Source organism: Bombina bombina, chromosome 3 (genome assembly GCF_027579735.1).
Source record: "Bombina bombina isolate aBomBom1 chromosome 3, aBomBom1.pri, whole genome shotgun sequence".
Lineage (NCBI taxonomy): Eukaryota > Metazoa > Chordata > Amphibia > Anura > Bombinatoridae > Bombina > Bombina bombina.
This window is the reverse complement of record NC_069501.1, coordinates 208,913,687-208,927,525: the sequence shown is the minus strand read 5'-3', so window position 1 is coordinate 208,927,525 and position 13,839 is coordinate 208,913,687. Positions and strand designations below refer to the sequence as shown.

The window sequence follows — 13,839 nt, the reverse complement described above, 5'->3', positions numbered from 1 at the left end:
TCTCACAGAGAAACAGAAAAGAAAGAGACATTTTCCTATTTTTTTATACTTTATCATCTGCAACCATCAACCATCTGAGTTATTTTTACAGGGCAATATATTAATACGTTTTTGTACCAAAGCAAATACATATAAACATTTAGTAACTGAAGATTCCTTCCTTCCTTTTCTGCTGAGGCTAATTAGCAAACAATACACCTCCACTGCTAACAGGAGTTGTACAGCAGGAAAAGGGGACAAAATAAATAAGGAAAGTCTATGTAATTAGTATCAAAAAGAAAAAAGAAAAGAGCAGTTAACAAATCCTTAACTACTAAAGAGTGACCAAGACTGCACTAGAGTACAGAAAAAGATTTTAATGCATCTGTCCGCTAAGCATACTTAAAGGGACACAACCCAAATTTTTTAATTTGCGATTTGGATAAAGCATGCAATTTTAAGCAATTTTCTAATTTACTCCTATTATCAATTTATCCTAATTCTTTTGGTATCTTTATTTGAAAAAGTAGGCATCTAAGCTTTTATTTTGGTTCTGTACTCTGGACAGCAATTTTCATTGGTGGATGAATTTATCCACCAATTAGCAAGAACAACCCAGGTTGGGCCAGCATCTAAACTTACATTCTTGCATTTCAAATAAAGATACAGAGAGAATGAAAAAGTTTTGATAATAGGAGTAAATTAGAAAGTTGCTTAAAAAACCATGCTCTATCTGAATCATGAAAGAAAAAAACTGGGTTCAGTGTCCCTTTAAAGGGACAGTCTACAATCAAATTTTTATTGTTTTAAAATATAGATAATCCCTTTATTACCCATTCCCCAGTTTTGCATAGCCAACACAGTTATATTAATATACTTGTTACCTCTGTGATTACCTTGTATCTAAGAACCTTCTTCCAGCCCCCTGATCACATGACTGTGACTGTTTATTATCTATTGACTTGCATTTAGTATTGTCTTGTGCTAACTCTTAAATAACTCCATGTGCATTAACACAGTGTTATCTATATGACCCACTTGAAAAATTACAAGTCCTATCTGAATAATGAAAGTTTAATTTTGACTAGACTGTCCCTTAAAATACACCCCAATGATAAAATACATAAAAAACATATACATGAGTATGTGAACAAATGTCCTTGCAAAAGTGGTTTAGAGATAAAGGCTACTCCAAGCGACAAATTAGGAGAACCTGGCGGAGAGCTAGTGTAACAAAAAGACAAGAATTGCTTTTTAAAAATAAGGAATTAAGTACTGATCAAGAGCAGACTAGACTAATTACTCTGTATAATAGTCACTGGAACAAAGTCAATTATGCATAAACATTGGAACATTTTGTTAGCTGATAAAACACTAAAAGATCTTGTGTCTTAAACTCCATTAATGACAGCAAAGAGAGCACCCAGCTTAAAGGATAAGTTGGTGCGCTCAGAGTTCAAAAGAAGTAACTGTAAAATGTAAAGAGAGAAAGTAGGACATTAACAGAGCGCTCAAAAAAGAGGGCAGAAAGGACAATGAAGGCTGTCCAGGGCAGGTATGTATTTAAAACTTAACATTTAATAGTAGTAATAACATTATCTATATTGGTTACACTACATGGATATGTTAGCTCTCCTTACCTTCTGTTTTTAATCTAAGTCTTATTTATTACTACACTAGTAGTCTATTTTATTACTACTATTAAATGTTAAGTTTTAAATACATACCTGCCCTGGACAGCCTTCATTGTCCTTTCTGCCCTCTTTTTTGAGCGCTCTGTTAATGTCCTATTTTCTCTCTTTACATTTTACAGTTATTTACTGGACAGTGATCACCCCCCATTTATACATAATTACCTTTGGGTGTTATAACCCCTTATTTATATGGTCAGTATTTTCTGAACTAATATTCTATTTTGTACTAATTTTTTATATGGGTATTGAATAGAGAACTTATTTGTTATCCCTCTTTTATTATTTAACTTCAAAAGAAGTAAACCAGCACAGAATTGGTTAACACAGAGGCAGGAGAGGGTTGGTTGTCACCCTTGTGGTAAATGTACTTACTGTTGTATTATTGTGAAAACCAACACTTTCTGTACTGATCCAAGTAAGACCTATAAAAAAAAAAAACTACTGGTGTCATTTACCTTCTACCATGCTCATGTCCGACCTTTTACGTCGGTAAAACTGGCAGAGAACTGAAAGAGAGGGTATGTGAACACAGAAATGATATTAAAAACAAAGACTGTGACAGTTCTGTAGCAAGGCATTTTAGAGAGTGCCATAACTCAGATCACTCAGGACTGAGGATTATTGGAATTGAGCATTTAAAGCCTAAAAGAAGAGGTGGAAACTTGGATAAAACTTGGCTAAAACATTACTCCAACATGAAACTCGTTGGATGTATTTACTGTAGACGATAGCCCCAAAAGGGTTAAATGAAAAAATTGAATATATGTGTTTTCTTTAAAATTCTTATATGTATGTACATAATGTACATTATATGCCATGATAAGAACATGCATGTACTATTAATTCCCGATAAGTCTTTATGAAATTTACCACTTAAAGGGACATGAAACCCATATTTTGTCTTTCACGATTTAGAAAGGGCATGCAATTTTAAATAACTTTATAATTTACTTCTGCTATCTAATTTGCTTCATTCTCTTGATATCCTTTGTTGAAAAGCATATCTAGATAGGCTCAGTAGCTATTTTTCTGTACTCTAGTGCTGTCTTGGTCACTCTTTAGTAGTTAAAGTAAATGTCAAGTTTGATGAATCAGTGCCCGGTTTTTAAAAACCCTTTACCTTTTAATCTTGAAAGCCGCTCCAGCACTTCCCCCGCCCGTCGCAAGCCTCTTCATACGTCAGCAATGACGAATCCGGCTTCCTCCAATCACGGTGTTGCCTCAGGCAATGATTACCCTGGGGGGGGAAGCCGTGATTGGAGGATGCCGTATTCCCCATTGCTGACGTATGAAGTGACGAGCATCAGGAGGGGGAATCACTGGAGCGGCTTTAAAGATTAAAAGGTAAGTATTTAAAAAATAAAAGTGAAATGTAAAGTTTGATGAATGAAAGTGCCCCTGTTTTTAATAGGGTTTTTAAAAACCGGGCAATGATTCATCAAACTTGACATTTACATTAAGGAACTGCTCATTTCTTTTTGATACATAATTAACACATTGTTACATAATTACTATCAGCCTGAGTAACAGTATGAGCTAACGTTTTTGTAAATTTTTTTTACTATATATTTAGTACACATATTTAAACATTGTAAAGTGCATTGTACAGGTGTTTCAGTTTTCTTTCATTTCCTGTTGTACAGTAAATTTGGATGTGTTAATTAATGCTGATTCATCACAGTAAGTTTCAGTTTCTTTTTTGTGTGTGGTTCAAATGATCTAAAAGGGACTATATGCTGAAATATATGTATAAGAGAGGTATCCAGTATCAGACTTGAAGGATCACCTCCGATCCACGGGACATTTATCTTAAAAATCGAAAAAGCATATGAATACATTTTAAATTTGTTTATAAGCATTTTTAGGGTTTATATGTATTATCAAACTATCGAAAAACAGGTTAAGTCAGGATTGCAGGTGCCACTTATTATAGAAACAGTGATAAAGTTCCTTATGACAGTCAATGAAAAACAGTGTCAGTCTTTTTAGAAGCTGTAGAGTCTGTAGTAAATAGTGTTCAGTATATACTGTCCCCTCGTGCCTCTTATCAATGTTCTTCCGAAGCAAACATGTGTTTGTGAAGCATATGATGCCTAAGGAGTGTACAAGTTAAAACATCCGCTTAACCACCATGGGATGCATTCCCTCTAACGCTCAAACGTAGACTAGGTGGTTAGCTCTATATAACAAAACCCCTTACTTGAAACACCCAGACATTATTCATTCAGGTATAGTTACAACAGTACCTATTATGGAGATCCTTGTCTCCCGGTCTGGGCCTCTGTGTTTCACTGTTGCTCCGCCAATGTGGAAATGGACACGGGGAAATGACGTCAGACGCCCTCCAACTACAGCCTCCGTACTTGCCCGACAGCTAGGAAGGAGCGTGTAGATGCCGGTCAAAGATTCAGTAAATCAAACAGAGTAACACGCTCCTTTTGCATAGTATAAAACGTAGCCTTTATTCGCCTTGTTTAAAAATATATATACAGCAGTCATTTCCTATTAGATACTGGATAGCGTAGCACACTGGCTTACACGTTTCGGGCGTTACCCGTAATCATAGCCTATTGACGTGCACAACCTAGTTACCTTAAAAACCCTTTAGTTCAAGTTGATTGGTTAAAACTTAATTAGCACTATCCTAGTATATACACAATTAGCATCAGCACTATTATACATTAACACTGTTGAACATCGTTATTTGACAGAAAGATACTCATTACTAATTCTCTGCTCCTTATGTCTGTATTCTAAAATTGAATTAAATATACTACACTACAATTGAACGCATACTCCATGTCTATTAGTAAGAGAGCCGTGGGTGCCTATTACAATAACCAAATGAATCATATCAGATGTGTTTAAGCTTCACGCACATCAGTAAAACAATACAAATTGCTTATGTGTTCAACATTAATATGTAACAGAGTAAACAGATATGCTGAAATATTATTGGTAAGATTCATAGACAATATGGCTCAGATATCTCATTATACATTAACACAATACATTTGTGAATATGTTCACTCCAAGGACCAATAAGTTTCCTTAGTTCATAAGTAGATAGTAAACTTACCTAGGAGAAGTAACTTAAGTCCTAAATGACTAGCTATCTTACTCTTCAACATATATAGACTCAGGGTATATCAACTTTTACCTGTAGGATATATGTCAAAAGTAATAGTGTTAGAGAATTATTCTCTTAAGTATTAGGCTTTTCAGTGTAAATTGTAATTATGTCTAAATTGAAAATAATTCTAAACCGCCACAGTCCCGCATCACAAGCACTAGTTAAATATTATTAACCCCTAATCTGCCGCCACTAGCATCGCCGCCACCTACCTACCTACATTTATTAACCCCTAATCTGCCGCCACTATACTAAATGTATTAACCCCTAAACCTAAGTCTAACCCTAACACCCCCTAACTTAAATATAATTGAAATAAATCTAAATAAAACTTACTATCGATACCTAAATAATTCCTATTTAAAACTAAATACTTACCTGTAAAATAAACTCTAAGCTAGCTACAATATAACTAATAGTTACATTGTAGCTATCTTAGGGTTTATTTTTATTTCACAGGCAAGTTTGTATTTATTTACTAACTACCTAGCTAAAATAAATACAAATTTACCTGTAAAATAAAACCTAACCTGAGTTACATTAACACCTAACCTTACACTACAATTAAATAAATTAAAGGGACAGTCAAGTATAAATTAAACTTTCATTATTCAGATAGGTCTTTTAATTTTAATTGACTTTCCAATTTACTTTTCTTCTGTTAAGTGTGATCAGTCCACGGGTCATCATTACTTCTGGGATATTACTCCTCCCCAACAGGAAGTGCAAGAGGATTCACCCAGCAGAGCTGCATATAGCTCCTCCCCTCTACGTCACTCCCAGTCATTCTCTTGCACCCAACGACTAGATAGGATGTGTGAGAGGACTATGGTGATTATACTTAGTTTTATATCTTCAATCAAAAGTTTGTTATTTTAAAATAGCACCGGAGTGTGTTATTATCTCTCTGGCAGAGTTTGAAGAAGAATCTACCAGAGTTTTTGTTATGATTTTAGCCGGAGTAGTTAAGATCATATTGCTGTTTCTCGGCCATCTGAGGAGAGGTAAACTTCAGATCAGGGGACAGCGGGCAGATGAATCTGCATAGAGGTATGTAGCAGTTTTTATTTTCTGACAATGGAATTGATGAGAAAATCCTGCCATACCGATATAATGTCATGTATGTATACTTTACACTTCAGTATTCTGGGGAATGGTATTTCACTAGAATTACACTGTAAGAAATACATAAAGCTGTTTAATAACTAGAGATTATGTTTAACGTTTTTGCTGGAATGTAAAATCGTTTTCATTTGCTGAGGTACTGAGTGAATAAATGTTTGGGCACTATTTTTCCACTTGGCAGTTGCTTAATCTGTTTTCTGACAGTTTCTGTTCTCCCTCACTGCTGTGTATGAGGGGGAGGGGCCGTTTTTTGGCGCTTTTACTACGCATCAAATATTTCAGTCAGCAACTCATTGTATTCCCTGCATGATCCGGTTCATCTCTACAGAGCTCAGGGGTCTTCAAAACTTATTTTGAGGGAGGTAATTTCTCTCAGCAGAGCTGTGAGAATTATAGTTTGACTGAGATAAAAAACGTTTATTCTGTAATTTGTTTCCTGCTTTCAGAATTTGTTATCTTTGCTAATGGGATTAAACCTTTGCTAAAGTTGTGTTGTTTACAAGGATTGAGGCTATAACTGTTTCAATTTATTAATTTTCAACTGTCATAGATCTTCTGTGCTTCTTAAAGGCACAGTACGTTTTAATATTATTCTAATTGAATTGTATTTCCAAGTTGCAAGTTTATTTGCTAGTGTGTTAAACATGTCTGATTCAGAGGATGATACCTGTGTCATTTGTTGCAATGCCAAAGTGGAGCCCAATAGAAATTTATGTACTAACTGTATTGATGCTACTTTAAATAAAAGTCAATCTGTACAAATTGAACAAATTTCACCAAACAACGAGGGGAGAGTTATGCCGACTAACTCGCCTCACGTGTCAGTACCTACATCTCCCGCTCAGAGGGAGGTGCGTGATATTGTAGCGCCGAGTACATCTGGGCGGCCATTACAAATCACATTACAGGATATGGCTACTGTTATGACTGAGGTTTTGGCTAAATTACCAGAACTAAGAGGTAAGCGTGATCACTCTGGGGTGAGAACAGAGTGCGCTGATAATATTAGGGCCATGTCAGACACTGCGTCACAGGTGGCAGAACATGAGGACGGAGAACTTCATTCTGTGGGTGACGGTTCTGATCCAAACAGACTGGATTCAGATATTTCAAATTTTAAATTTAAACTGGAAAACCTCCGTGTATTACTAGGGGAGGTGTTAGCGGCTCTGAATGATTGTAACACAGTTGCAATACCAGAGAAAATGTGTAGGTTGGATAAATATTTTGCGGTACCCGACGAGTACTGAGGTTTTTCCTATACCTAAGAGACTTACTGAAATTGTTACTAAGGAGTGGGATAGACCCGGTGTGCCGTTCTCACCCCCTCCGATATTTAGAAAAATGTTTCCAATAGACGCCACCACAAGGGACTTATAGCAAACGGTCCCTAAGGTGGAGGGAGCAGTTTCTACCTTAGCTAAGCGTACCACTATCCCGGTGGAGGATAGCTGTGCTTTTTCAGATCCAATGGATAAAAAGTTAGAGGGTTACCTTAAGAAAATGTTTGTTCAACAAGGTTTTATATTGCAACCCCTTGCATGCATTGCGCCGATCACGGCTGCAGCGGCATTCTGGATTGAGTCTCTGGAAGAGAACATTGGTTCAGCTACTCTGGACGACATTACGGACAGGCTTAGAGTCCTTAAACTAGCTAATTCATTCATTTCGGAGGCCGTAGTACATCTTACTAAACTTACGGCGAAGAATTCAGGATTCGCCATTCAGGCACGCAGGGCGCTGTGGCTAAAATCCTGGTCAGCTGATGTTACTTCTAAGTCTAAATTGCTTAATATACCTTTCAAAGGGCAGACCTTATTCGGGCCCGGGTTGAAAGAGATTATCGCTGACATTACAGGAGGTAAAGGTCATGCCCTGCCTCAGGACAAAGCCAAAGCCAAGACTAGACAGTCTAATTTTCGTTCCTTTCGTAATTTCAAAGCAGGAGCAGCATCAACTTCCTCTGCACCAAAACAGGAAGGAGCTGTTGCTCGCTACAGACAAGGCTGGAAACCTAACCAGTCCTGGAACAAGGGCAAGCAGACTAGGAAACCTGCTGCTGCCCCTAAAACAGCATGAATTGAGGGCCCCCGATCCGGGATCGGATCTAGTGGGGGGCAGACTTTCTCTCTTCGCCCAGGCTTGGGCAAGAGATGTTCAGGATCCCTGGGCGCTAGAGATAATATCTCAGGGATACCTTCTGGACTTCAAATACTCTCCTCCAAGAGAGAGATTTCATCTGTCAAGATTGTCAACAATTCAGACAAAGAAAGAGGCGTTTCTACGCTGCGTACAAGAGCTCTTGTTAATGGGAGTAATCCATCCAGTTCCACGATCGGAACAGGGACAGGGGTTTTACTCGAATCTGTTTGTGGTTCCCAAAAAAGAGGGAACTTTCAGACCAATCCTGGACTTAAAGATCCTAAACAAATTCCTAAGAGTTCCATCGTTCAAGATGGAGACTATTCGGACAATTTTACCTATGATCCAAGAGGGTCAGTACATGACCACTGTAGATTTAAAAGATGCTTACCTTCACATACCGATTCACAAAGATCATTATCGGTACCTAAGGTTTGCCTTCCTAGACAGGCATTACCAGTTTGTGGCTCTTCCATTCGGATTGGCTACAGCTCCAAGAATCTTCACAAAGGTTCTGGGTGCTCTTCTGGCGGTACTAAGACCGCGGGGAATCTCGGTAGCTCCATACCTAGACGACATTCTGATACAAGCTTCAAGCTTTCAAACTGCCAAGTCTCATACAGAGTTAGTGCTGGCATTTCTAAGGTCACATGGATGGAAGGTGAACGAAAAGAAAAGTTCACTCGTTCCACTCACAAGAGTTCCCTTCCTGGGGACTCTTATAGATTCTGTAGAAATGAAGATTTACCTGACAGAGGACAGGCTAACAAGACTTCAAAGTGCTTGCCGCACCCTTCATTCCATTCAACACCCGTCAGTGGCTCAATGCATGGAGGTAATCGGCTTAATGGTAGCGGCAATGGACATAGTACCCTTTGCACGCTTACACCTCAGACCACTGCAACTGTGCATGCTAAGTCAGTGGAATGGGGATTACTCAGACTTATCCCCTTCTCTGAATCTGGATTAAGAGACCAGAAATTCTCTTCTATGGTGGCTTTCTCGGCCACATCTGTCCAGGGGGATGCCATTCAGCAGACCAGACTGGACAATTGTAACAACAGACGCCAGCCTTCTAGGTTGGGGTGCCGTCTGGAATTCTCTGAAGGCTCAGGGACAATGGAGTCAGGAGGAGAGTCTCCTGCCAATAAACATTCTGGAATTGAGAGCAGTTCTCAATGCCCTCCTGGCTTGGCCCCAGTTGACAACTCGGGGGTTCATCAGGTTTCAGTCGGACAACATCACGACTGTAGCTTACATCAACCATCAGGGAGGGACAAGAAGCTCCCTAGCAATGATGGAAGTATCAAAGATAATTCGCTGGGCAGAGTCTCACTCGTGCCACCTGTCAGCAATCCACATCCCGGGAGTGGAGAACTGGGAGGCGGATTTCTTAAGTCGTCAGACTTTTCATCCGGGGGAGTGGGAACTTCATCCGGAGGTCTTTGCCCAAATACTTCGACGTTGGGGCAAACCAGAGATAGATCTCATGGCGTCTCGACAGAACGCCAAGCTTCCTCGTTACGGGTCCAGATCCAGGGATCCAGGAGCAGTCCTGATAGATGCTCTGACAGCACCTTGGGACTTCAGGATGGCTTACGTGTTTCCACCCTTCCCGTTGCTTCCTCGATTGATTGCCAGAATCAAACAAGAGAGAGCATCAGTGATTCTAATAGCACCTGCGTGGCCACGCAGGACTTGGTATGCAGACCTGGTGGACATGTCATCCTGTCCACCTTGGTCTCTACCTCTGAAACAGGACCTTCTGATACAGGGTCCCTTCAAACATCAAAATCTAACTTCTCTGAAGCTGACTGCTTGGAAATTGAACGCTTGATTTTATCAAGACGTGGGTTTTCTGAGTCAGTTATTGATACCTTAATACAGGCTAGGAAACCTGTTACCAGAAAGATTTACCATAAGATATGGCGTAAATACCTATATTGGTGTGAATCCAAAGGTTACTCTTGGAGTAAAGTTAGGATTCCTAGGATATTGTCTTTTCTACAAGAAGGTTTAGAAAAGGGTTTATCTGCTAGTTCATTAAAGGGACAGATCTCAGCTCTGTCCATTCTGTTACACAAACGTCTGTCAGAAGTTCCTGACGTCCAGGCTTTTTGTCAGGCTTTGGCCAGGATTAAGCCTGTGTTTAAAACTGTTGCTCCACCATGGAGTTTAAACCTTGTTCTTAATGTTTTACAGGGCGTTCCGTTTGAACCCCTTCATTCCATTGATATAAAGTTGTTATCTTGGAAAGTTCTATTTTTAATGGCTATTTCCTCGGCTCGAAGAGTCTCTGAATTATCAGCCTTACATTGTGATTCTCCTTATTTGATTTTTCATTCGGATAAGGTAGTCCTGCGTACTAAACCTGGGTTCTTACCTAAGGTAGTTACTAACAGGAATATCAATCAAGAGATTGTTGTTCCTTCTTTATGCCCAAATCCTTCTTCAAAGAAGGAACGTCTACTGCACAACCTGGATGTAGTCCGTGCTCTAAAATTTTACTTACAGGCAACTAAGGAATTTCGACAAACGTCTTCTCTGTTTGTCATTTACTCTGGGCAGAGGAGAGGTCAAAAAGCTTCCGCTACCTCTCTTTCTTTTTGGCTTCGTAGCATAATTCGTTTAGCTTATGAGACTGCTGGACAGCAGCCTCCTGAAAGAATTACAGCTCATTCTACTAGAGCTGTGGCTTCCACTTGGGCCTTCAAGAATGAGGCCTCTGTTGAACAGATTTGCAAGGCTGCAACTTGGTCTTCGCTTCATACTTTTTCCAAATTTTACAAATTTGACACTTTTGCTTCATCGGAGGCTATTTTTGGGAGAAAGGTTCTTCAGGCAGTGGTTCCTTCTGTATAAAGAGCCTGCCTATCCCTCCCGTCATCCGTGTACTTTTTCTTTGGTATTGGTATCCCAGAAGTAATGATGACCCGTGGACTGATCACACTTAACAGAAGAAAACATAATTTATGCTTACCTGATAAATTCCTTTCTTCTGTAGTGTGATCAGTCCACGGCCCGCCCTGTTTTTTAAGGCAGGTAATATTTTTTAATTTATACTCCAGTCACCACTTCACCCTTGGCTTTTCCTTTCTCATTGGTCCTTGGTCGAATGACTGGGAGTGACGTAGAGGGGAGGAGCTATATGCAGCTCTGCTGGGTGAATCCTCTTGCACTTCCTGTTGGGGAGGAGTAATATCCCAGAAGTAATGATGACCCGTGGACTGATCACACTACAGAAGAAAGGAATTTATCAGGTAAGCATAAATTATGTTTTATCATCAAATTTGCTTTTTTCTCTTGGTATTCTTAGTTTAAACTAAACATAGGTAGGCTCATATGCTAATTTCTAAGCCTTTGAGGGCTGTCTCTTATCACATTCTTTTTAAATCTCTTTTCAACACAAAGAGACAGAAAGTACACGTGGGCTATATAGATAACACTGTGTTCAGGCACAGAAAGTTATTTAAGATCTAGCACAATACAATGCTAAATTTAAGACAATAGATAATAAACAGTCACAGTCATGTGATCAGGGGGCTGGAAGAAGGTTCCTAGATACAAGGTAATCACAAAGGTAAAAAGTACATTAATATAACTGTGTTTGTTATGCAAAACTGGGGAATGAGTAATAAAGGGATTATCTATCTTTTAAAACAATAACAATTTTATGGTTGACTGTCCCTTTAAATACAATTACCTAAATTACAAAAAAATACCCCACTAAATTACACAAAATAAAAAAAGAAATTATCAGATATTTAAACTAATTACACCTAATCTAATAGCCCTATTAAAATAAAAAAAGCCCCCCCAAAATAAAATATAAAACCCTAGCCTAAACTAAACTAATAGCCCTTAAAAGGGTCTTTCGCGGGGTATTGCCCCAAAGAAATCAGCTCTTTTACCTGTAAAAAAAATACAAACAACCCCCCAACAGTAAAACCCACCACCCACACAACCAAGCCCCCAAATAAAATCCTAACTAAAAAAAACTAAGCTCCCCATTGCCCTGAAAAGGGCATTTGTATGGGCATTGCCCTTAAAAAGGCATTTAGCTCTTTTTCAATTGCCCAAACCCTAATCTAAAAATAAAACCCACCCAATAAACCCTTAAAAAAACCTAACACTAACCCCCGAAGATCCACTTACAGTTTTGAAGACCGGACATCCATCCTCAACGAAGCCGGGAGAAGTCTTCATCCAAGCAGCAAGAAGTCCTCAGCGAAGCCAGGAGAAGTCTTCATCCAAGTTGGCAAAAGTGGTCCTCCAGACGGGCAGAAGTCTTCATCCAGACGGCATCTTCTATCTTCATCCTTCCGGCACGGAGCAGCTCCATCTTCAAGACATCCGGCACAGAGCATCCTCTTCAATCAAAGTCTTCTTCCCGAATTAAGGTTCCTTTAAGTTACGTCATCCAAGATAGAATTCTGTCAGCCAATCAGAATTAAAGGTGAAAAAATCCTATTGGCTGATTGGATCAGCCAATAGGATTGAAGCTCAATCCTATTGGCTGATTGAATCAGCCAATAGGATTTTTTCACCTTTAATTCCGATTGGCTGATAGAATTCTATCAGCCAATCGGAATTCAAGGGATGCCATCTTGGATGACGTCATTAAAAGGAACCTTCATTCGTCGTTAGCCGTCAACAGAAGAGGATGCTCCGCGCCAGATGTCTTGAAGATGGACCCGCTCCGGATGGATGAAGATAGAAGATGCAGTCTGGATCAAGACTTCTTCCCGTCTAAAGGACCACTTCTGCCGGCTTGGATAAAGACTTCTCCCGGCTTCGTTGAGGACTTCTCCCAGCTTCGTTTAGGATGGATGTCCGGTCTTCAAAACTTTAAGTGGATCTTCAGGGGTTAGTGTTAGGTTTTTTTAAGGGTTTATTGGTTGGGTTTTATTTTTAGATTAGGGTTTGGGCACTTGAAAAATTGCAAATGCCATATTAAGGACAATGCCCATACAAATGCCCTTTTCAGGGCAATGGGGAGCTTAGGTTTTTTTAGTTAGGATTTTATTTTGGGGGTTGGTTGTGTGGGTGGTGGGTTTTACTGTTGGGGGTTGTTTGTATTTATTTTTTACAGGTAAAAGAGCTCATTTCTTTGGAGCAATGCCCCGCAAAAGGCCCTTTTAAGGGCTATTGGTAGTTTAGTTTAGGCTAGGATTTTTTCATTTGGGGGGGGCTTTTTATTTTTTATAGGGCTATTAGATTAGGTATAATTAGTTTAAATATCTGATAATGTCTTTTTTATTTTGTGTAATTTAGTGTTTGTTTGTTTTTTGTAATTTAGGTAATTTAATTTAATTTAGGTAATTTATTTAATTGTAGTGTAAGGTTAGGTGTTAGTGTAACTCAGGTTAGGTTTTATTTTACAGGTAAATTTGTATTTATTTTAGCTAGGTAGTTAGTAAATAGTTAATAACTATTTAGTAACTATTCTACCTAGGTAAAATAAATACAAACTTGTCTGTAAGGTTTATTTTAAAGGTAAGTATTTAGTTTTAAATAGGAATTATTTAGGTAATGATAGTAAGTTTTATTTAGATTTATTTTAATTATATTTAAGTTAGGGGGGTTAGGGTTAGACTTAGGTTTAGGGGTTTATAACTTTAGTATAGTGGCGGCGACGTTGGGGGCAGCAGATTAGGGGTTAATAACTAATGTAGGTTGCGGCGATGTTAGGGACAGCAGATTAGGGGTTAATAATATTTAACTAGTGTTTGCGATGCGGGAGTGCGGCGGTTTAGGGTTTAATAT

At 38.8% G+C, this 13,839-nt stretch overlaps 1 protein-coding gene across 1 annotated transcript in view; it reads left to right on the top strand.

Annotated features, from left to right (window-relative positions):
* PIGL (phosphatidylinositol glycan anchor biosynthesis class L) overlaps positions 1-13,839 on the top strand; it is a 420,271-nt gene that overhangs the window by 285,757 nt on the left and 120,675 nt on the right. The window lies entirely within an intron of this gene.